The 25,104-nt window shown below is 43.8% G+C and overlaps 1 long non-coding RNA gene across 1 annotated transcript in view; it reads left to right on the top strand.

Moving 5' to 3' along the window:
• LOC127473362 (uncharacterized) overlaps window positions 1-25,104 on the top strand; it is a 277,370-nt gene that overhangs the window by 16,793 nt on the left and 235,473 nt on the right. The window contains exon 5 of the long non-coding RNA XR_007905379.1: window positions 12,691-12,821. This is a non-coding gene — a long non-coding RNA (uncharacterized LOC127473362). The remainder of the gene's footprint in view (window positions 1-12,690; window positions 12,822-25,104) is intronic.

Raw genomic sequence — 25,104 nt, 5'->3', positions numbered from 1 at the left:
CTTTTTATTTAATGTTTGAAAAAATAGCATGAGTACAGTAGAATAGTCCTTCTGAAGAGCCAAGTGCAGACGAGGAATGAGGTGTGATTAAAACATGCCATTGCAAGAACAGTGAATATTTTTTTAATGGTTCATGTTTCATGGACATTCAGTTCACAATTTATCCCCTTCTTTTTCTTGGGTGCTGTTAGCTACAAAGCTTCATACCAGCCTGTCTGCTTTGGAGGGAAAACAGTGTCCACTTTTTCAGCTCTTCTGTCTTATTTCCTTCCTGTGCTCCCTGTGAAATTCCTGTCACTGATACCAACCGCGGGTACCTCTGCGCTGACCTGTGAAAACTTGGGAGGCTCAAGGTGTGATCTCCGAGCTACCAGATGTACCTGTGGCGTGGAGATAGCACCGAGTGTCAAATTAAGCCTTGTGTGGATAAAGATGCCTGAGCTGGCTGCAGAGTTTGAACCTTTCAGTGCTAAACCCACAAACATTGTGCTGAGGAGGGAGCTCAGCTGTGTGTGCTCTGCAGTTGCAAAGGGTGGAGCAAAGTTTCTCCCCAGACTCTAAGACGTGGCACTGTTGGAACTTCTGCATATGTTGGAAAAGCAGGTAGGAATCATCTCTCTTCTTATACATCTGTGAGTGTCACACCTGGGAGAGGCAGGGCAGTTATGGTTCTTAGGGCTTTCCTCTGGGAGCTTGAACTGCGTTTGGTGGACCTGAGAACAGGATGGTGGGTGCAGGTGTAAATCAGAGTGCCTTTTCAGTCCAGCTATAGAGGAGATCTGCTGGCTTGCTTGCTCCTCTTCAGGAGGACCCTGCAGGCAGGACCCTCTCTGGAACAGATCCTCTGCCCACCTCATCCCACACAAACCAGGGATGAGAGATCCGGAATTGCCATGCAGCTCTTTTCAAGGCTGTTTCATGGTGCCAGGACTTGTTATTCCATCCTGTTTGTGGACTTCCCATAGCCAGAGCTTTGTTATCTAATGTTTGGGTGGTTGTTTTCATATCTATGGCAGCTAAACATCACATGCTGTAACGATGGGTTTATGTTTAGCAGTGCCAGAGGGAGCCTGCTGGTCCACACCACCATGTTCCAGTGGAACTGAATAATTCCTTTTTATGCTTTGCAGTCTAGCTGAGGTCCTCACTGCATGCAAGTGGTTTGCCAAGTGCTCCACTGGCACAGTATAAGCCAGCACAGCTGATTACCTGGAAAGCAGGGGAATCCCTGAGTGATAACATTCAAAATCATGCTCTTATCCTGTGGGAGTTGGTGTGTGATAATGGTGAGCGTCAGAAATGGCATTTTGGAGATGTTGTGTTTAGAAACCACTGTAACCTTGAGCATTCCTGCACAAAGAACGCTCTCTAGGCATCACGGAACAGAAAGGTGGCTCCGAACCACCTCTGCTTTCAGGGACAAGCAGTGGCAAACATTGCTCAAGCCTCAGGCTAGGATGTGTACTGGGCATTTCTCACTCTTTGATTCCCCTTCAGGGCCATTTGGAGGCCTTTGACCTCCTTTTGAGTTTTTGGGGTGCAGTTTGCCTGTGCAGGGCACACACATGTTGCTCAAAAGCATAGAAAAAAACCTCCAAAAGTTTTGTGTTCTCTCTTGATGAGACCTCCTGTCACTGCCTGAGAAGGGCCCTTGGGTAGGTCTGTGTGCAGTGCAGTTCTTACAGCTGTTGTACCACTGTATGTTACAGAGCCAGGATGGATGAGCAGGACCGTCCCAAAAGCTCTAATTGTGCAGTGGTTTGGAGGAGAAAGATACCCGCCCGTCTAAACCTGAAAAAAAACTAGTTCTGAAAGACAAAGAAAACCCTCGAAGACTCCTTAATTAGTCCTGTGAGTGAGTTACCCAAAATCTGCTTGGAGCAATCGGGCACCCCAAGAGCTCGCTTTTGCCCCCAACTCCAAAACTGACTTTCTCTGTGGCCCCGGGCCAGTCACTTAACTCCCCGTTGTTCACTGAACTGCAAAGGGGAGATAACAATCCCTGTCTACCACGAGGTAGGTTGTGGCAGGATAAATTAGCTGTTGGCTTTTAAAGCACTTTAAAGATGTACTGCAAAGCATTAAGAGCACTTGTTTTTATGAAGACAGTAATGGTTAAATGATAATTCTGTGCTCTCGCTGAATTTGTTAGTTTTAAAGTGTGAGTGTTATGCTTCTACAATATGCTATTAATCCAAACAAATTACTAAGCCTTTGTGTGGTATGTGAGGAAGCCCATGAATTTACCTTTCTGTAGCTGTAAATGCAGTGGAAAGGATTTGAACTTCCCTTCTCACCTCGGAGCCTCTGGCAAACTGGTCACTGACATAATAAATATTCAGCATTTAATAATGCTTCACTTTCCCTCTTTAAACCATTAGTTGTTTCCTGCTTGACTAAGAAGAACTTCAAATTCAATTCATTAGCATTTCTTTAAATAGCCCTCTTAACAATGCCGGTTTGCTTTCCTTGTTATGTTCTGTCACTAATAGCGGTTTTTACTTCTAACCTGTTATTAATTAGAAATAAAGACTGGATCTCTTAATTTCTGAATTAGTTTTTAGTGCCTCTTCCCTCGGATGCTGAAGAGGGTCTTTTTTTTTGTTTCCCCCCCCCCCTAAGCCTAGCGTGTCGCGTTATATAATTGTTCCCGGGGTAAATAATTTAGCTTGGTCGGAGAAAGTGCACTTCTCCCCGCGCCTTGAGTGGTCAGCGCGGCGGCGGCGGCAGCGGCGGGCAGCGAGGCATGGCAAATCCCGGGCAAAGAGGAGCACAGCTGCATGAAACTTTCATTAGGGCCGCAGAGGTAAGAGGCCGTGTCTCTGCGGTGCTTTCGGCGTGACCCCCGGTGCTGGCGGGGCACCTCTTCACGGCGGCTCAGCGTCTTCGCCGTGAAGGACAAATGAGCGGGCGCGGGGCGTCTCGAGCCACCCTAATCTTTTTCTTTCCCTACTTCAAAGCCTTCTTGTGTTGCATCTCGGTCTGTAATTACCCTCGAGGTATTTCAGACTCCGGGAGCGACACCGGGAAAAATTGCTCTTCCCGATAATGGCAGCCCACAGTTGTGTTTAATCAATTATGTAGTTGGTCATGAGACTGGCTTTTTAGTTACAAGGATTTTAAGGCCAGCCCCTTATGCCCTGGCTGAGGAGAGCAACAATACCGAATTAAAGAAACACTCTCCATTTGATGCAGCTTAATCTAGGCTTTACCTGCTTAATTAAAAACATGCTGCCAATGCCCACTTACTCCTCCATGCTCTAAACAGCCATGCTGTAATTTCCTAAGCAAAACTGTTTAAGTTAGGTGGAGCTGCAACACTAATTTTTACGGATATAAACAGATCTGCTCAGCGGCAGCGTCTCCAGATTTCTTGGAGCTGGTGGCAGTGCTGTAGTGCAGGGCTCGGAGGTGTGCGGATGCTGGCGAGGAAACGCCAGCCGAGCTGGGAATTAAACACACAGCCTCGCTAACTCGCTCTGAAAGATACATGACAGCCAGAAGCTTTGCTCCTCAGAAGTAATGGAGTTGGCTGGGGCGCAGGGGGTGTGCTTCCAGTGGAATAAATTCAGATGATGCTAACTCAACAGATAGTTTGAGATGTGTACTTAGCTGGCTGTGGGAGGGTCTTGCTTTGGGAAGCTGGTAATGGTGCTGCGGGCCAGCCGAGGTGAAGCGATGGTGTATCCCGGTCCTTACAGGTTGAATGTGAGGGGTTGTGATGGTAAACTGGCAGTGGGACTGTGCTGGGAAGGAGAGGTACATTGAGGGAGAGAGAATACCTCCTGTCTTGTTAAGCCCACAGAAGCTCTGTGGCCTCTGGCTGTTGATGTTGCCACATGTTTGCCTTTGGACCATGTTGGCTGGATGACCACTGAATTACCCAAACAACTGCTGTTAGAAAAGCATCCAGACATTGTCCCGACTCCTCCACCTTTTGCACTGCTTTCCAACACACTGTATCTTTCTCTATCCAACTTCTCCTGCCTACCCCAATTTCCAGCTGCTTTCCATCAACGCTTAGCAAGCCACTTACTGCACTTCACTTGTGTTCTTCTCCTCTTTCAAAGTCTCATGAAACCTCAGTCACTGGTGGTTTTCATCAAGCATGAGGTACAAGTTTGATGCTATTTTGGATCTGCTTCACTTGGGGAAGAGGGAAACTTACAAAATTCAAAACATCTTACAAATTCATACATTTCTTTGGTTACTTCTGTGCTTGTCAGCTCTTTGCCTGTGATGCCAGTTTGTTGCAGAAATATTGTCTCTGAATTTAAGATATCCAGGAGAGTTGATGATACGTGAGGAGGTATTGATTGATGTATACATTTATACCTCTTCTACAGATTCTTCTTTCTCAGACAGCATTATAGATAACTGTCCCAGAAGAAGACAGCTTTGAATGTCTGATGTACTTACACGGTTGCAAGTGGAATATCTGTCTGTAGTGTAAAAGGTAGGTTATTCCTTAGGCCTTTCCTCTCTTCTCTAATTTTAGACTAGTAGCACTACAAAGGAGTTGTTGTTGCTAGTCCTACAAAGCCAGTGGGCTGTCTTGTTGGGAATCACTCGTTGCCCTAACCCAGTTTTAGTTATTCTATTAATATACCACTGGAGTCTGGCTGGAGTACAAAGTCCTCTGTGGACAGGCCAATAGCAATGTCTCTCTCCTGGAGCAATTATAGGAGAAGTTTTATAAAGATGATAATTCAAATAAAAGTGATCAGTGGGGCACGGTAGAGAGAAGAAGCAGCACTGGGGGAAAGGTTGGAGCTCAAAAATGTATCTCCTGAGCTAGTGGGGGCTCAGTGAATGATGTGATGATGTTATGAAAAAAGTATACCTTGCAAGCACAGTCCCAGATTGTTTGTGGAAAAGAAACAGCCCTTATGGTGTCAAAATACGGATATGGTATGAATATGGTATCAAAATATGGAGATCAATGGATCTCCTCCTCTCACAGCATTCACATGTGAGCAGTGGTGAGTCCTCTCTTGAGCAAAGCTTGGGTGTTAACACTGATGGAGTGGCAACCCTTTCTGCACTGCTTGGGGTGCTTTCTGCTGCAGGCAGGGTTAACCAGCACCATCAGATTGGGTTTAGCCTGGATCCATGTCCTGCTCATGTTCACCATATCCTCCTGCCCGTGCTTGTGCTGTCTTAATGTGCTCGTGGAGCTCGGGTTTGTGTTGCTTCATTGCTGATCAGGCAGATGGGCTGATACGAGACCAGTCCCCGGAGTTCTGCTTCCATACCAGCGATTTAGCTGTGTAACTCCCTGTAACGAAACTTATTGAGGATGGCAGCCTGGGTAGTCCTGTGGAATTCAAGATATGTTATTTTGGTTGTGAGGACGTTTTTAAAGGATTTTAATTATGTGCATGGTTAATAAATGTCATGCTATCCATCTTCAGTGATGCATACACGTGTGGTGTGCTGCTCAGGTGCCCGCTGGCTCGTAGTGAGGATGATGTGCAGCCATATTTATGACATATCATTACTTGGCTTGCTTTTGGGGCAAACACAGGAAGAGATTGTTCCCTCTACCCCTAATAGTTCCTGTGTGACAGACCAATGCACAGTGTATGTGAATCTTTAATGTATCTGCAGCTGAGAACACAAATGGCTGCTGCCCTCTCTGCAGTCAATTATAGATCCTAATTTGCTCTGACATAAAATTAGTTTTCCCCCACATCTTATTTCCTCACACAAAGCAGAGATAAGAGACAGTTACTGTAGAAAATCAAGGTGTCAAAAACGGTAGGTTTTAGACCTGAAAGATGAGGGAATAGGCATCATTCTTGGGTTTTGCAGGGCTATTTGTTGAACAAGCCATTTCTTACTTAAATCTTGCCCAAATCTTGCAGTGATGCCTCCTGAAGAGGTTTGGTGTGTTGAGGTGGAAGTGTACTTTCCTAGTGGTTCAGATCAGAGATGTTCAAATTGCCCTGGAAAATGACAGCACAGGAGAATCAGGGAGTCACAGAACTGTCACTGTTTACTTTTGGGATTGTAATTCTTCCTCCACTTAGCAAAAAAACCCTTTCCTACATAAGGAATACACTCTGGGGAGTTCTTACATTTGGCTTCAGGTGGAAGTTCTGAACACAGTGGGGCATCAGCCCAGATTTCCCTGTGCAAGTGCACAGGAGAGGAGTGATGATACATGTTCCTCCCCCAAACTTTGTATTTCTCTTTCTGTACTTTCTGGTTTGGGTTTGTTTTTTTCCATTGACCACCGGCTATGACCATATGGCTTCTCTTCTGTTTTCCTCTGTGTCTTCTACCCCTCCTGCTCTGAACATATTATAATGTTCACAAGACATTTTAATATCAGTTCTGGTCTTGCCTAGCAGCACAAAACATCTTGTGTATTTGCATTTTTTAGTTTAATCATTATCTTAATAATTTTGGGCAGTAGCCACAGAATCTTTTTCTCTCTGTCTCATCTCATCCTTAAAGTAGCAGTTCATGCTTCTCCCTACCATACCTCACAGTTACATTTGTTTTAAACCCATAGCTAAGGAATGGTTTGAAAGAGATGACAGTAAACCTGCCTGTAAGACACATTTCAGAATCTCTTGTTACTCCAGTCCTCTTTGGAGCAGGCCTTCAACACTGACAGTGATTAGCCAGGAAGAGCTATCAGGCTCTAGCTAAGGACACCTGGAAATGTAGCTCCTACAGAGGGATGAGCTGGCGTTAAACAAATTCTGAAGATTAAAATAATCCCAGGAAGCACTGGATTAGCAGGGAAGCCCTCCATCTTCTGTGCTCTGGCTACAGCAGACTCATTTCTTTTTTTTCACATGAGTTATATCTTAGGTGATATAGCCCAGGGAGGCAGCGTCCCCATTACCATTAATCCCATCTTTTTTCCAGCTTGATTTTTCTGGTCGTGGGGTTAAATTCACTCCCGTTAATTCAGGTGTAGTTACACCAGTTGTGCCTGGGCCAGGTTTGGTCCTGAATGTCAAACTCACTGTTAGCATCTTGGGATTACCTCATGATCTCCTTTGTAATCCTTTTACAAACATATTTTCTTTTCAGCTCATGACAAACCTAATTAGTGGTGTTTTCAGTAAATAGGAGTACCTGTAGCAATAGTCCTTTTTCAAATACAGATTTGCCATGATCTGACATTAATTTAACCTTCCATAGCACCTCTCAAGAAAGTATGTTGCTCACATTGATTAATCAAACTTCCAAAAGTTTGATTGTTTGATTGTTTGTTTGATTGTTATTCCTGGTTTAGAAACAAAAGGGCTGACAGTCAGAAAAACCTTTTCAAAATCACTGGAAGATTTAAAAAATATATCTAAACTGTCCTAGCTTTTAGACCTTCTGCCATATTTCCGAGACATCTACCTTGGCACAAATTATCCAGATGTTTTCCTTGTTGACAGTCCTGTTTTTCACTAGCACAATCCCATTGTTTTTTTCCTTGTTCGTCTTCCTTTAATCTTCAACCTTAAATATTCCAGAGAGTTTTCCTTTACTGTCCTGATGAAGGTTGAGAAAAATCTCAGACCAGCTCCAACTGACTTCTTCAGCTTTTGGAAAAGTGTGAGCACCCTGGAGAGGAAGAAACACCTCATGATGCATCATGCAATGCTGAGATTCTCAACACCAAACTGCTGCATCTTACCCTCTAATATGACCTCACACCACAATCTGTTGCAACAACCACCAAATGCAATGAAACTCTCTTCTCCTTTTTAGATGTTACTTGCTGTCCTTATTTAGAGAGAGATCTGGCTTCAATTATTTACATAAAAGTTGCTGGGTAGAGTTACATACCAGACAAGGCTGACTTGTCACAATCTTTTAGAATTGCCTTTTTTTTTTTTCTTTTCATTTTTTTTTGGAGGAATCCTAATCTTTTTCCTCTTAGAGAAAATGATTCGTAATCATAAATGAGCACTTGGAAAATGTCACCTCCAGGTACTTCAGAAGAGGCCTTGCAGGCTTATGAAGCTACAGAGGGATTAGATAATGTGACGTTTTTTTCTTTGCTCGTTTGTTTTCTTGTTGTGGAACAAGAGCTTCTGCTTCACTCAAAATGAGGGAAGAGCATTCTGACCAACTGTGTGGAAAAAGTTCAGCTTTGCTTGGATACTCCATTTCTGGGTTTTGTACATATTGCACAATAATCTACAATGAAAGCAAAATTACACTTTTCCTCTTTAATGGGTTTGAAAGGGTTTTTTTTTTCACATCTACCCTGTTCTTAAAGCTAAACAAGCCTCCTATTCAGATCATACGACTATTTGGACTACAAAAGATGCTTCTTCATGGATTATGAATTTGCTTAAAACTTCTTCCTTTTCTGTAGCACATTTATAACTCCTTGGCTTGCTCTCCTCCCCGGAAACTCTTTATTTTGTATCTTCAGTGAAATATACTGAGTTAAGAATAGGTTTGGGGTTTTTAATTCCTTTTTTTTAATTTGTATGTGCTGACAGTAATTGTTTTCTGAGGGTTTGATTCACAGGCTTTATAAATCAATTAGATTTGGAATACAAATCATAGAAAAGAGGACTGGAGGGGGTATCAAGAGATCAACTGATCCAAACAAGACCTATTGTATCTATTTAATTTCTGACAGATGCTTCTCTAATCTCCTCTTAAAGAGTCACTGTTTTTGCTCTTAAAAGAATGTCCTAGCGCTCAAGTAATTTTCCTGTTGTGTCCATAATTTCTTGTCCTGTCCACTTTGGACAGAGAACAAAACTGATCCCTTCCTCTTGGAAGGAGCCTTCTTTATACCTGAAGACTCCTTTCCTGCCTCCCTCAGTTTCTCTTCTTGAGGACCAGCACCTCCATTTATTCAGGAGTCCCATAGAGTTTATGTTTCTCCAGTGTAAGTTCTAGCTGTTGGATGTCCTCTTTGCCTCTTGGCACCCAAAAGTGGACGCAGAAGCCCACCTGAGCCCTGCCACTGCCGATGGCCTGGTGCTGGGGAGGAGCCACACAAAGGGCCAGAGGTCTTGGATGTGACCTGCCCAACCCGTGTTCAGCAGACATGGGTGGCTTGGGGCTTTTCTTCTTGCTCTGCCCATAGCTGCTGCTTCAGATTAAGGCTTCTCTGAATTATGCCAGAAGCAATCAGTCAACGTTAACATGTTCCAGAAGCCAAATCTGCCTGTGTGTGGGAAACTTAACCACGTGCTTTCTCTAATGTTGGCCAAGGGAGATGGTATAGGGCTTCTGACACCTGGGAATTAGTCTGCTGATTAGATCTTTCACTGGTGGAGCATAAAATACTTCCCCCCCATCCCCACCCCAATGTATTTTCTGTAATTTAGTTGTTGATAGCTTGCAAATATCTCAGTGCTATCCCTTAAGCACTTCTGAGGGAATGTTCATCACCTGTTTTTCTTCAAATTGCTTCAGAAAGACCAAAGGGGAGCTGACATGACAAATCATAGGGTAAAACAGATTATTAGAAGCAAGAAGGCATCCTTCAAAATGCTGAAGTTGTGTGTTCAAGAATGAAAAGGGAGGACAAGGCTCACAAATCTTTAGGAGCCCTTTGAAGGAGTCCCCGGGCACATGAACAAAGTGATCTGGGTGATATGGTCCTCAAGGAATTCACAGAGGCATTTGAAAAAGTGCTTCAACCAAGGGTCTTACAGGAAATAACCTCCATGAGTTTTGTGCATGGATAAATAATTGTTTAGAAGATAGGAAACAACAGAGAGGAATAGGGAGGTCATTTCCACAGCGGAGCTTTGCAGAGGTCTGTGCTACAGCCCATAATGTTTAGTATTTTCATAAATGTGCTGAAAAACCGGGGTGAGCAATAAGATGACGAGTTTGGAGGTGAACGCCAACTTATTCAAGATAATAAAGGCAAGGACTGATTGCAAAGAACTGAGGAAGTGCCTTTTCATACCATGTCCCTGAGCAGCAGAGTGGGAGACGAAATTCAATGTGGTTGTAAAAGCGGTGGGGTGAAAGTCACAGCATTGCATTGATGATGATGAGCATGGAGTTGAATGCTATCACTTGGGAAAAAAAAGATGTGGTTGTAACACTGGGCTTTGACAGCATCACCTCAGTGCTTAGTATTTATTAAAAAAAAAAAGCAGACTTACTGTTAGGAGCTATTAGTAAAGTAATACAAAACAAAAGAGGATACACTCTTCAGCACTTTAGACATCCATGCTTTGCCCACATCTTGAATACTTGGTTCAGTTCCAACACTTCAGACACAGCAGGAGTGGAAAAGGCATCGAAAATGAGTGATTAGAGTCAGAGAATGGCTTTGTATGAAGAATCATAAAATAGTCTAGAATTCTTTAGCTGGGAAAAGAGAGGGGGTATGACGGGGGCTGTAAAATGATAACTACTAGCATTGAGATGAGGAGCAGGGAATGATGGTTCATTGTTTCTTCTAACACAAAGTAAAGGAACATCAAATAAAACTGATGAGTTAGGCTTCAGAGCAAAAAAAAGTGTTGCTGCTTCATGGCACACATAACATATGCAAGGAACTCCTTTCTGCAGGATGTTGTGGATGCTGGAAATTTTCAGATGGTAAAAAGAACGACTGCTCAGATTTATGTGACAAAAAATTTATCGAGGGCTGGTGCATGCAAAACCACTCTGGCTCAGAAAAATTCTGTGCACTGCAAATTGTTAGAGGGTGGGAGTGTGTTCAGGGGTGTATTATTGTACAGGCTGGTTCTGTTCTACTCCCCTTCCCTGGGTATCTGCTGCTCGTGACTGTTGGAGACAAGTCTCTGGATTTGCCTTTGGCCTGATACGATGCTGCTGCTGTTACATTTGCTCTGTCCTTCTTACAGATGTTCAGCCATTGTGGATCTTGCTAGTTTTAATGAATTGTTTTCGGCGGTCAAAGCAAATTGCCCACTTACTCTCAAAGAAATCCAGCCAGGATAATGAGATCTGGCAATTTCAGGAGTGTGGCAACGTAACCTAGAAGTGAAAGAATAAAATAATTCTTAAAAAACACGCAGTCCCCTTTAAAGGATTAGTAGGAAGGGGTGGGGGGGAAATGCACCTAAACAGCCATATATCAGAGCGGCATGTAAAATGTCCAGCTGAGGAGTGTTATTAATGAAGTGGTGAACTTTAAGTCCATGCATAACATGCCTCCAGTAGGCAGGCTCTGATTTCCAATGCCTGGGGTAATCTAGCAAAATCCAAGCCATATCTTTAATGAACAAGGTAGGCTATCAATCAACACGGAGATGACACAAGCATTTCACACAAACCCAAAACCCGACGCCCCCCCCCACCCCTAAAACCAAGGCCACTGCAATGCCTCCCAAGGCTGCCCGTCCTCGCCAGGCAGGCAAAGAGTCATGAATCTGCATGTGACTGTTAAAGGCAGAGCTGCTCCTAAGTAGGTGGTAGTTATTTTTAGCAACTAGTTTAAATTGTTCCGATATTGAATCTGCACCGTGCAGGGGTAACATCTTTAAAATGCAATTCTATGGTAGGTGGCAACAATCAAGCTGAATTACTGACATTGTAAGGAAATGAAAAGTCAAACTGCTGACCATGTGTATTTTATGGTATTTAATTAAAAGTAGATAACATAGTGTGAATGAACCACAAATCAGATAAAAATGGCAGTATATTCTCATATTTAACACATATTTGACTTGTGGTTGCTTGACAATTTACCAGAACAGGTCTATGATGGTCTCCAAATATAAAATCAGGAGTGTAATTAAAAATACTGCAGGGAAGAAGCAATATTCAGTTCAACCCTGAACTACGTTAATCACAGCCACAGCTGTATCACTTCTATTCCCTTTAACAAGAACCTCATTTCTTCATCTTTTTTTCTTTTTTTTTTTTTTCTTCTTTTAATAAAAGAGGGAAAAAACGTCCAGGCTTTTGCTAAATCAGAGTGTTGGGTTTAAGAAGTTTAAAATGTGGGGCAGGGAGGAAGAGGAGGGTAGCAGAGGCAGAGCAGAGTTTGTTAGGAGCTGTGGTGCAGCTGCCTCGGCCTGGGGCTGTGCACCAGGGCTGTGGCTTCTCCTCTGCCTTTGGCACAGGCTTGTGCTGTGACCTTGAGAGATTCATTTATTGCAGCCTGTGCCACAGCTCCTTCTCCTGTAAAGCAGAGCTATCCTTGCTTTCTCTCCTTATTCTTGTGTTTGGCTAATAACCAGGAGAGTGAAACCTTGATCCCAGCCGGGCACTTGTGCAATAACCCCGTTGTTTTAGGGACATTTAGCTGAGCTCTTCTCCTGTATCACCCTTCACACGTGTGCTGTCTTTTTGCTGCTGGAGGTCTGCAATAAACAAGGAAACACAAGTTGGACTTGGGCTCCCGCTGAAATTATCCAACACAAATCTGTGAGGCTTTGCTGGGCACACAGTGATGGTACTGGAGTTCCCAAGGGGAGGTAGCTCTGACAGCCTGACAAAAAAAAAGTTGGTAGCATGCATCTTTTCCCTAGAATTTAGGTAAAAAGTCTCAAACTCTACTTGTAACTTCAGCTGAAGAGGCAGCTCTTAGAGAATGAGCGCTTGGTCTCTGTTTGTTTGATGTCTGTCGACACAGCTTCCAGTCAAAAAAATAAAGTTGGGCTCTCACTTCTTAGCTCTGATCTCTGCTCCCCACCCCCTACAAAATACTGTTTCCTGTTGTGTGAAGCCTTGGTTGATTTTCCTCACCTATCTGTATTGCTTTCTTGTTTTCACCAGCATATGCAAATGTGTTGCAGTGTGACCCAACTGAGGGGGAAAGAAAAACCTCCTCTGTGCGCCAGTGTGGGGAGTTTTTGCAGTTGACTCCATCTCCTGGAAATTCTTGGGAACCAGAGGGTGAAAACCAGGTAAAATGAATTCATGTACATTCAATTAGAAAAATACTATTTTTATTTTTTTTTTTTTAAACTTTTTGCAATTGGAAGTTGAGTTTTGCCTTTTCAGTTATCACTGTACTACTGGGGCTTCCTATGGCATCCAGGGATTTGTGCACAGAGGAGCTGTGTTTGGGACAAGGACTAAATAACCTCCTCTCTTTGGGGGAAGAATTCATGAAAGGATTTCCATGTTCTGATTCCCATTTCCCCCTCTCTTCTGTGGGTTACAGCTGATTAGGAGAGAGCGGGATTTAGGTTCTCATAGCAGAATCCTATTGTTTAAATCTCACTGCTATTATTTTTTACTGTGGGAAACGTTAGTTGACATGGAATTGTAGTAATACCCACTAGTCTCCACAGACATTGTTTATTCCTTTGGAAAAGGCTGTTCTCCAGTTTTATGTGGAGTTTCAGAATTTCAGAGACTCTTCTGGTGAAATTTTCTTGCACTGTGTACAGTATAACCCAGTGTTTCTTATCCCTCTGTTGCAAAGCTAATTGTAGCATCATTTGTTAACTAGAGAACAAGACTATTTCTTACCTATTTTTAAAACTGGACTTTTTAGCTTATTCTTGACTTCACTGCCTTGTAGCCTGAGCGAGCGTAATGCAACACAATGGACTTGCAGGTAATCAATAAAAGCTTTGGAGGTCAGAGATGGCACTTGACAAACTTACACTCGTGATTAAATATTCTGCTGAAGGAAATACTTAAAGGGTTTTTAAAAAGGTAAACTCAGAGCTGCCCTGATGACCATTACTCTGTGCTGTCATGTGGAGAAAGTGGCTCTGGAGTTCCTTTTTGGGACGACAGAGTCACTGCTGGCTGCACAGGCTGCCTGCAGTTTGCTCCCACTGTGGTCCATGGGAGGCTCCTTTTGACTTCATTGGGGCCAAGATCTCACTGAGCTTTGGAGGTGTAACCAACCCACCTGCATGAGGAGCCCTGGTCTCCCTTATCTTCTCAGTGGAGAGAAATTATTACAGAAATTCCCTAGAGTCTTAAGAAATACTGTGTTCAAGTTGCATTGCAACAGTTGCTCTGCTACAGCCCTATGTATGTGATGGTCAGAATTGACTTTAGACTAGACTTAAGCTATCAAAATGGTCCCGCTGAGCACTAGCAGTGAGAGCAATTTGGTGTGTGCCTGGGGCAGAACTGGGTCTGTGTTCCTGAGAGGAATCTGGCTAAGGTGACACACCCCAAAACCGCCTTGTGCCAGTGAGGAAAATCGGGGGATTTGCTTCCAAATTTCACGACTGCTCTGAAACAAGATGCGAAGCACCAGTGCCCTTTCTGTCACTGCAGGGGCACAGCACGGTCTTATAAAATCCAGGTGTCCTCATGTGTGGGTGGTGGTGCCCCTGTGCTGGCACTGCAGAAGGTTTCCATGCTGCCTTTGGGTGGGAAGCTGGGAGGTGCTTTGCCTGCTGATAGCTGAACTGACAAGCTGTGAGTTCACTGTATTTGAGCTTTAATTCTGTGAATGAGTAGTGCAACCACGAGGTCCTGCTGGAAGGGCAACAGGTGGCTCGTACAGGAGGTACTAGAGCAGTATCCAAGTATTTGGCAAAGGGGATAGGCACCTCCAAAAGTAATCATCATCTCACTCTCACTGTTGTCTGGCTGTGGACAACTATGGCTAGGAATGATGATGGTCTGTCCATGGGAATTTCTCTTTACGCCACCTAGACTCTCATAGCAACAAATCCTTCTAGTGGGACCTCTGTGACACCCTTCACCCCAAGGGTTTGATGACATGGAGGGAAGAGCTAGAAATAAGAAGACTGTCTCCCGACTACGTGGCAGTGAATGATTTGGGAAGAACGAGGTTGGTTAAGGTGGAGGCTGATCAGGACCGGAAGCAATAACAGTAATAGGGAAGGATGACATGGTAGCAACATTAGGAAGCAGCAGCAGCAGGAGATGACGTTGGCAAAACTTTCCCTTTCTAGAAGTTAACTCCATGAATTTTCTGAAGTCGGTTGTAGGCACTTTTGGGAAGTGATATTTGGGTGACAGCAGAACGAGTATATTTGTGGCGTGGCATCCCAGTATGCCACCGAGCAGCTTGTCTCAGTGGAAGTAAAATGTGAGGGAAGTACATCATTTAGCACCGAAAACATTTCAAAAGGACATGAGCCAACAGACTCATAAAACTTCTCTCTCCAGATGTTCTCCCCAGAGCCATTAAAATAGGTGGTCTTAATATTTGCTTTTTGATCTTCAGCAGGTTACCTTCCCAAAAGCCAGCAACCAAACACATGATTACATGTGTGCCCAGAGGAGTATCCGTGCTGGGGCAGCAGGAGTGGGGGGCACAGTGACACCTTGTTTAGTTTGCCACTCCATTTCCCTCCAACAAAACTAGCAGGCTACCTGCAAACGTACCTCGTTTGCAATCTGCATGCAGAGTAGGAGGCTTCAAAGCTCTTAAGGAAATGCATTTCAAATGTTCTTCCCGTTATAAAGCATGCAGCCATCCAACCATGTCAGAGAAATCTGTAAAAACGAAGATGGGCTGGTGTAAATCAAAAAGTGAGGGTTGAATCCTGAGAGTTTCCCAAGTGCAGAAAGTGTCACATCCAACAGGACGCAATATATAATGAGTATATACCACACTGGTTACAGGAGCATGACAAATGGCCTCGCAAGCGCCACACAGGCTTCATTTATACTGTTTCCTTTCTGAGGCAGGATGGTAACTCTGTAATGTCTCCAATATTTTGTTGCTCTAGTGAACCTCCTCTGCTCTGAGAGGAGAGACAGTCGAGTGTGTTACACTGGCATTCTCTCTGGTATAATATACCAGATCCATAATAATTCAATAACGTGAGAGCTCAGCTCTAGTGTTTGTTGGAAAGGATTTACTTTGCTTTCATTGGGATAATTACGACTGATTGTAATAAGTACGGATATAAACTCTCGATCTTTGCCTTCAGAGCCACAGACTGCAGGTTACTAAACACAAGTTGAGGACAATTACAACTTGGTTCAAAGGCTGGAGGCTTCAAAAAAGGTGTGGGGTGTTGACTCCATTTAGTAGGTTATAATTCCACACTTTTTATTCTCCACTGTTTACAATTGCTCTGAAAGTTTTACTTGCACAGATGGTTTCTGGGTTCCAGGGCAGGGCAAGTGTATTTTGCAGCATACCTTGTAAATCCCAACACAAACTGCCATGGCAAGGGTCCTGATAAGAGCTCACAGCACCTTCCTGCTGCCCTGCATGCTGTTTGGATAAATAACCAAAACAGGTGAACGTGTGCCAAGTTCCTGGGTGGGAATTAGCTGGATTTCAAGCATCTTGATTATTTCAGGGGACAGAGTCTGGTGTGACTTTTTGTGAATATAAAAACTGCAGAAGAGCTGCAGCTCTGGAGGACAGCAGGCTCTTCCCTGGGCAGTGCCTCCTCAGCCCCCTGAAATGCTGTGGAAGCTGTGGGTTTTTGAGAACAACGGTGTTCGGAAATCCTGGTATCTGTGACTTCTCACAGCCCTTTGCTTCCCTGAATCTGCAGGGATGTGGTATCCTCAGTTTTCCCTGACACTGCAAACAGGTTGAAATGATAGATGAAAGGGGAGAGGAGAGCAGGACAGAGTTGTGAGTTAGTGCATTAGCCTTTCACTGCTGGAGTCCAGGGTTCAGAGTCTTCCTTTCAGCAGATGTAAAAATGGGTTTAATAATTTCTTTCCCCATCCTTAGTGGACATTTGGCAATATCATAAAACTGATGCACAATTTGTAAAAGAAAAGCCCAAGTCTCTGGAACAGGAAATGAGTTGCGGAATGGAGGCAAGATAGAAGGCAGAGAAGCGTGGAGAGACGTGCACAACACCTTCATCTAGGTATTTCTAAAAAGCCCACGCTTGTTATACACCAAGTGCACCCACTAATTAAGGAATAATAAGGGAAAAAAAAGGTAGTTGAAAAGCCTGACTAGTTTTTCTTTGGGAAATGCATTAGACAATTGGAAGGTGCACATAGTCCTATTATTCAAGTTAATTTACACTCACTCTCCTAGCCCACCACAAGAATTTATGAACCTGGAAGAGCTATAAGTCCCTTAACAAAGTAAACAAACTGTAACTCAGCCTTGTGTTCTTCCAGAGACCCACCACCTAAGGGTTTGGGTGGTTTTTTTTTTTGGTTTTGGGGTTTGGTTTTTTTTTTAACTAAAGGTGAGGAGATGATTCAGTATGTGGTGCTGCGTCTCTTTTCTCAGGAGCAAACAATTCACATTACTGCAATTAGACTATCAGAATAGACTTCAAATGCACAGTGAACCTCAGCAAATAAAACCCACCAGCCTTCAGCTGTGACTTGTCTTTTTACATACGAGGAGACTCCACAGAGAAGGAAGCACGGACCTGCTGGGCTCCTTGTGAGTGGCTCAGCCTTTCCCGAGTGGCTCCCATCCCCCGGGTCCAACAAATCCAGAGCAACAACAGGCGGAAGATTGAGGAAGTGTAACTAAAACTATCCTGATGTCAGGGCTCTATTTTAATCTCCTCCAAGCGATCCGGAGCGTACTCGTTAGTCCGTACAACGTATCGTCTCCTCCTGAATGTGTGAGGCACTTAAAGAAAGAAAGTTTTTCACACTGTATACCAGACGACCTTGATGTGATAGACTGCAGGGTTTTGTGACACTGCACACTCAGTGCTATTCAACACTTTGCCTGAAAGGGAGGAAGGAATGGATTTATTGACTTGTGACTTTGACTCAGGCCTGTGTATCAGGACTGTTATTATGTGGAATGATTAGGCTGCAGTGTCAGGGACAAGTTAAACTAGAACAACAAAGGACCTCCTTAACCTTTACCTGGACACAAGGCCATTCATAATGACTTGCATGGTTTGGAAAACTAAGTATATCTTGCAGCACTCAATACTTCTGCAGCCGCAGCAAATGAACAGAAATGGAAAAGATGGATTGCTGAAGGAGATGAAATGTAATTCAATTCTGCATAGTCCTGCTCAGAATACCGGGTTCAGGTCCGTGTCAAAAAGTGGCAAAGGCATCATCTTTTTCTTCAGAGTGAAGTAGGAATTTTAGAATTGGATACAATATGTATCCACCCAGGATTCTTATGGGGTTTTTTTCAGGTGGTATAGCAAATAACACTGTCCATGAAGGAGATTTCCTCATATGAAGTGTACATGAAACCATAATTAATGCTAATAATAGCTGGGTGCCAAACGTGAAGAGGTCTTCAAATGGCAAGGGGAGTCACTGCCACAAAGCTGGTGGTGATTGTGGTGACACTATTCAGGGATCCCTATGACTGTGTGTGAGGAACTGAGTATCTCTCTTGTATCTAGTACTGCATGAGATTCCTGATGTAACAACCTGTTTGTTGTTTCATATTAGATTCAAAATATTGCCCTCCTTTTCTTAATGGTCATTATCAGAGCACATTAAGAAGAAGTCAGTGGATTTTGGATGGCTGGGATCTCACCCCTGCTTAAGCTGATGATGGTTTTGTCCCTGTTTGCAGGCGGTACCAAATCAGGGCTCTTTGCAGGACTGAGTGCTGGGCTGTGGGCATTGCCTGGGAGAGTGCTTCACCTTCCCAACAGTGTTTTTTGCTGGTATCCAATGGTGGAATCCCGGACATTTTGCCATTTGTGAAGCATGGCAAAGGCCCTTCTTGCAGGAAGTGGTTGTATAAGGTGCTGTAAAAGTGTCTGCAGAAAGAAATTAAAACAACCAGCATATGATATGGGAGTTGAAGAAATGATCCAAAATAAGTGTCTTAGCAGGGGTATGAACAAGCTGGCTGGGGAAGGAGAGGCCAGTTTCTGATGAGATGCATTTGATCTCTCCAGCACTGTATGAACTCCTGAACTCGGTGCTCCCGAGTGTCCCTCAGTTGCAGAGCTTGGAGAAACCGTAAGTAGCCTCTTGTCTTTGCTCCTGTCTAGCACAGGCCACCTAAAGCTATGGGATAAAGAGAATTCTTCTTCTCTTCTGCCTTGATGTGTGTGATGAGTGGGAATTTGTGTTTCAAGCTAAACATACCTGCTAGGTTTGAAAACAGCTGCTGTATTGCATCCCACTTTAATTTTTAAAGTGCTTGGTAAAGCACATCATTTTCATCTGGGTGTAAACTGCTCTGCTGGTTTATATGTTTATAGTGAGGCTTGCATTTGGCTTGGTGCCTTGAAAAGCACCATCACCTTTATCCATCCCTTCTCCTTTACTCTCTTGTTTCTCTGTGAGCAGAAAAAAGCCAAATGTCACCCCAAAATCCTCGGTCAACCTAACGCAGGTGAAGCCACACCTCTCAGGGGCAAGGTCAGCTCACTGGAAGATTTCAGCTTTTTCCTCCAGTGTCCTGCAACCATAGATGCTGGGTCTGTTTTAGCTGTTTGTCAGCCCAAGACACAAAATCTATGGAAAGGCTGTTTCTCTGTGCTGGGCAAATGGCACTTCTTGCCACAGGAAGGATGTGGGGTGAACCTCTGGCAACTCTATTTCACTTCAGAGTTTTTGTTTTCTCCCCCCCTAATGAATTTAGTGGGACAAAATTGCAGCATCTCTTCTGTTAAAAGGTGTTTGTTACATTTCATGGGTGTGTATTAATTTAACAATGACTTCATTTCCCTGGTGCCATTACAAAATAATTCTAGTTTTTGTGATGGCTGCGTCAGCCACGGATAGGGATGCTGTATACACGCTAGAAATAAAATTAACAATAGGAAGTGGAAAAATCTTTGGGTCAACCAGATTAATATTAGAGGTAGACAAACTGCAATAGCTGAGGTTTGGTTTGAATTTTTTGCTGCTTACCTGAACTCAGGTCTTCTGAACCAGGAGTTTCAAAGAGATGCTCTTTACCTGCAGGCTGTGGAGCATCGTGTGTGTATCTGGTATCCATGTGTAGTCACTCTCAGAGGTTTGTGGGGTTTTTTTACTCTTGCATTCATTTTTGCTATACAGGAATTTTACTGCTCTTTTTTATCACCCCTGAATTGATTTGTTGAAAATATTACCATCAGGTGCTGTCTTTGTCTTTTGAGCTGGTTTTATGCAGGTTCTCCAACATCAGGGAAATACAAGGGTTTACTCTATAAGCCTTTATTAACTACTCAGTCCCTTGTTTAGCCGGTGAATGACAGTGAGTTTTCCTTTGTCATTCACATGCTGCTTTCATTTTGTCATATCAATATTGCAGCAAATTAATTAAGTCCTGCTCGGTTTTTCGTTCATTTAGATCGGAGGGCAGGCTGTCTAACATTTCTGTAGGAGACAGGAGGGAAGGGCACCCTTTCACTGCTCCCAGCTCTAGGACTGTCTCAGCATGCCTATGGCTAAAACCATCTGGAGCAAATCTCCCATTCTCCCAAGATGTGGGCTTCACACGTGAGGGCCTCTTTCTCTAGGAGGCAGGATTTGAAGGTGCTGTGTGGGATATCGCGTGACGGGTTTTCGTGAGCAGGATCCTTGTTCTCGTTGCAAGACTCCCAACAACTCGCCTTTTGTTCAAACCAGGGTAAAGGACATCTTATCTTGGACAATTACAATCTCCTACAATTACAGGCATCTGAAAAGAAGGGAGAACCTAATATCACATGCAAGAGCCAGCAGGGCTGTTCAAAGAGGATGAGAGGTGCAGCATGTCCAAAGTAATGCTGTAAAAGGAAGAACTTTAGGAGATGCTGCCAAATGTTTCTTTCCAAAACTGCAGGGTTTGGGTTGTTTTACTCAGAACCATTTATGCAGAAAGAAAGTTTAGTGTTTGTGTCACTTATTTTTTTTTCCTTTGTAAAATTGTGGGAAGAGTAAACCTGCCTTCCTATTTTTAAGTGAATTATAGTTTTACTGATAGCTCTCTAACTGTGATGATCTTAGAAATTTTCCAGTGATGTGATTGCCCTGCAAAAGATCATGGCCAGCAGGGAGGGGAGTTCCTTTACAGTTTTGGTTCTCTTAGGATCAGGCTTCTACTTCCAAAAGCTCGTGGTCTCTGCAGGCACCAAAAGATCAGCAACCTCCAAACGATTTCACACAAATCACCATTCTGTGTCAGAGGAGGGGATGTTCAGAGCAGCATATTAAATATAAGGCAGACAAAGCATCCCACACATACCAGAGTTGGCAGATTCCTTTCTCCTATTTTGTTCCCAGTTAAACATTGCATGTTTGTGACTCTCACTCTGGACATACTTTTTGTTTAAAAGGGATTAAGAAAAGAAGCCAGCAGGGTGAAGGAGAGGAAAGAAGTTATCAAAGGAACTACTGAGGGAAAGCTGAGGGAGGAGGAAGACGTTGAAAAGAGCAAATGTTTTTATCCAAGAGATGTGCACAGGTACTGACTGGCTGCAGGTTCCTGGAGCTGCTTGGGTGGGAAAGGCCATCCCAACCTAATTTGCCAGCCTTTGGTTCCCCTGACAGCCCCACTACTGGCTGCAAGTAGAACCTGCCTGAGGTTATGCTGGCTACTAAAATCCCCAATTCTGGCACTGAGCAATTACAAGTACAAGGTTAGGAGGAAGGATAGAGTATTGGTTATGGGAGTGTCACATAACTGATGGCATTATCTAGTTGGAACATCAGCAAAGCTCTTCCCAAGCTGCTCCAATAATAACTAACGTGGTTGTGGCCTGGCTGAACACTGAGCCTGGCTGAGCCATGGGCAAACTGGGCTCACTGGTCACTATGGCAGCAGAATTTGCTCTTTTTCAAGCGCCTCCTCTTTCTGACAGCTAACACAGGACACTGAGATGGAAGGGACGTTGAGGAAGGTCATTGTGCATATCCCTCCATGCTGAAGCAACATCTCCTGCACCTCTACCAAGGGAAACTCCACATGGCTCTTGCCAGTCTCTTCTAGAGCTCCACTGTTCTTGCTCTTGGAAAGGCTTTTCCTAATATGTGACTCACACCTTCTTAGCTGCCAGCTTTTTCTTGTCCTTTTGGTCATGGGCACGGAAAACAGATTGTTCCCTTCCTCTTTGCTGCAGCCTTTTAAACACCAGAAGACTGTTATCATGTCTCCCCTCAGTCTTCTCTTTAGAGCAAACAACCCCACTGTGTTCAATCCTTCCTCACAAGTCATGGTTTTTAGACCTCTGATTGTTCCCCTCCTGTTCCTCTGAACTCTCTCCAATTGGGCCATGCCTTTCGAGAGGAGTGAAGCCTGCAGGAGGACACAATGCCCTGAGTGAGGCCTCCCTGGCACTCAGCAGAGCACAAGCGTTGCTTTATGAGTCTTGCAGGCTCTACTTCCATTTAAACATCACAGTCTGGCATTTTCCTTTTTCTCAGCTGCTTACTATTGTCGTTGCACATCCAGCCTGTGATCCACAGCCCCCCGTCCTCTGGTTTCTTTTCTGTGCAACTGCCAGTTGTTCCCTCTTTGCTGCTCAGGTAGGTTAATGCACGGGGTAGATGGAGCAAACACCTACTCCATCTCCCCCTGCCCCCAAATCCACTTAATGTCAATTTTACGCTCTTCCTACTTAATATTTGAATCTGCACGTTGAGGGAGTGCTGAATATCAAATGGATGGGAGGAGGTCCTTATTAAAATAGCTAGGATAGAATAGCATGGCAGGTACACAGCAGTAGTACACAGGGTTTGGGTTTAGGTAGTAAAATGTTGGACTTTGCTCTCATTGATGGTTCTTCCTTTGAAAATCGAAAGCACTTAAGCTACAAGAAAACAAATGTAAACTCCAAGTTATCTCTTTAGCAATTCTGGGTGATTCACTTAAGCTGATGTGTCCCTTACGCTTGGTATTTTTTTCCTTTTCAGAGGTAAGGCATATTCACTGGGGTTCTTTTGGGTTGGGGACAGCTTTCTGTGCCACGTGAGGATGTCTGTTCCTCCCTGGTGCTTGCTCATGACTGGACAATACAGATGATGGGGGAAAAGAACAATTAGCTGGAGCTTTTGGCATATATCATTACTGGGCCTCCAAGCAGGTCATTCCATAGCTCCTGCTTAGTAGTTTTACCTAAATAGGTTATTTATCTCAAAATCTTTTCTGAAAGTTATAGATCATGCTTGGAAGCATGAGATACATCTTCCTATATTTTTCTGTAAGCAGAGGAGTAAATTTAGGGGGAAATTTTTTGTGTGCACTCCCCAGGCAGAGAGGACATGAAGGTTCAGCTTCGAGGGGCTTGACTGAGGTGATGGCTCCTACCAGGGGAGTCAGCACATCAAAACGTTGCTTTCTCTGGCAGAATAATGGAGATCTGGTACAGCACCTTCTAATTTTTCAAACAGCACAAAGTGCAATTCCAAATTAACCAGCACACCTCCACCTTAATTTTTCATTTTACTTAACCTCTCTGTGTCTGTTTCCCCATCTGTAAAACTGAGATAATACTTACCTGCCTCACAGGGATGTTATGAGGATTAATTAATTGATGTTTGTACAGCGCTTTGAATATGCAAAGCGCTATATGTGCTAAGTATTATTATTTAGTTTAAATGCAACTGAACAGGTTTTGAATGCTGGGAGAGAGCTCTGTCACTGACACCAATCTATCTCAATGTGGCTAATGACACAGCATTGGGGACCAGGCAGCCAATTTTCTTATTCTGTGCCATAATTAGCCAATATCAATAACAAAAAAAACCCCCCAAACAACCCACCACACCTTTGCAGGAATTGCAGGGATTGACCACTACGGGATCATGGCAGAAATCCCCATCTAAATACCTCACAGTGGGATCAACCAGTGGCAAATGGATCACCCTCAAGAATCAACCAGCTCAGATGGGAATGAAGAGTACGTGTTGGGCTGGAAGAAGACTGTAGCACCCTGTGGAAAAGGAAGAGCATTGTCTGACTTCAGAGCAGGAATAAAGGTGAACAAAATATTTGGGGGGTTGTGTGTGGGTGGTGTCCAGCCCAGCTTTTGCAGACAGAGCTGAGGGCAGCACTTGCCCCCCTGCATGTGTGCAGAAGCTCCCAAGCCTGTATTTGTTCTGGTGTGTTAATGAGCGACAGCAGCCCCAGCGACCAAGGGGACTGTCTAGCTGGAGATACAAAAAGCTGGTTAAGAACTGGTAATATGGGGTCTGTATATGCACTGGGGGAGAGGAACTTCATCCAAGAAATACAAGGAGAAACTCTATAATTTTTCTCTTGGCTGCAGATTTATTTCGGTTTTAGTAGTTCTTATTCAAATTCATCAGGGGTAATTAATGAAAGATATAGGAAGGCCAGAACACACCTAGAAACCTCTGTTTGTAGCTTGAATTATGTTGAGCTGTTTGGTCTATTGGTTCACTACCTCAAGCCTAGTGCAGTATTGTCATCCTTTGCTTTACAACACAGTCATTATATCCCTAAACCACATTGTGATACACTGTGGCTTCTGTTTACGACTCCCGAAACTCCCACTCCATATATCACCTGCCATAAAACCCATCAAACTGCTGCTAGTAAAATGGTGCACAGTGGTCTAAGTAGGAGCCAGGCAAATTGTGTGATACCCTACTGTGGTTAATGAGAGTGAAAATGTGGTTAGGATTTTATTCAGGCGATGTTCATTTGCAGGGCCATTGTAGTGAGGTGGCAAAGAAAAGAGTCTTTTGTTAACCTGAATGACAATATATTTTCTATTGTACGAAGTAGCTGAATGCAGAGTTTGCCAAGTTACACATCAATTGTAAATAAGTCAAACTGTGACCTTGAATGGCTACATTTTTATTGCTTGGAGGTCTTGAAAACTAATTAATACACTGAGATGTTATAGCGACCATATGAAACCTGTTACCGGATTTTAAGCCATTGCGGAACAGTTCAGGCCAGTCGTTGACAACTACAAAAAAATATAAAAAGTAATCTGAATGTGTGTGTGTCAGGAAGATTTTTCTTTTCCTATTTTCTCTTTGAGAGCTGTTGGGGCGCATGTGCCATTCAATTGTTTGGAGTTGTAGGGAAGCAGAAATTCCAGCAGAGGTGTGGTCCGCGCTGCGGATCCTGAAAGGAGGCACTGAGCGCTGATCCAGCTGGGTGGTGAGGGCTGCTCCTGATTTAACCAACATTTTTGGCCCCTGAGGCCAAGGACATACTCAGCTGCATCCCAGGGCTGTTTTGGCCTTAACCCAGGGTATAAACCTTTCCCTCTCCTACTTGCCCTTTCCACCCTGGTTTATGAAGGGACTGGATGTGGGTATGTGCAACCAGCATCTAGCCTAAAATTAAGCATGTGATGAAAAAAACCTCCTTGTTAAATCCTGAGTGGTGTAAAAGTTGTCAAAGCAATTGTCAGTTGATTGTTTTCC

This window comes from Manacus candei, unplaced genomic scaffold (assembly GCF_025592945.1).
Source record: "Manacus candei isolate 608988 ecotype Guabito, Panama unplaced genomic scaffold, ASM2559294v1 h1tg000035l, whole genome shotgun sequence".
NCBI lineage: Eukaryota > Metazoa > Chordata > Aves > Passeriformes > Pipridae > Manacus > Manacus candei.
This window is presented reverse-complemented; position numbering and strand designations above follow the sequence as displayed.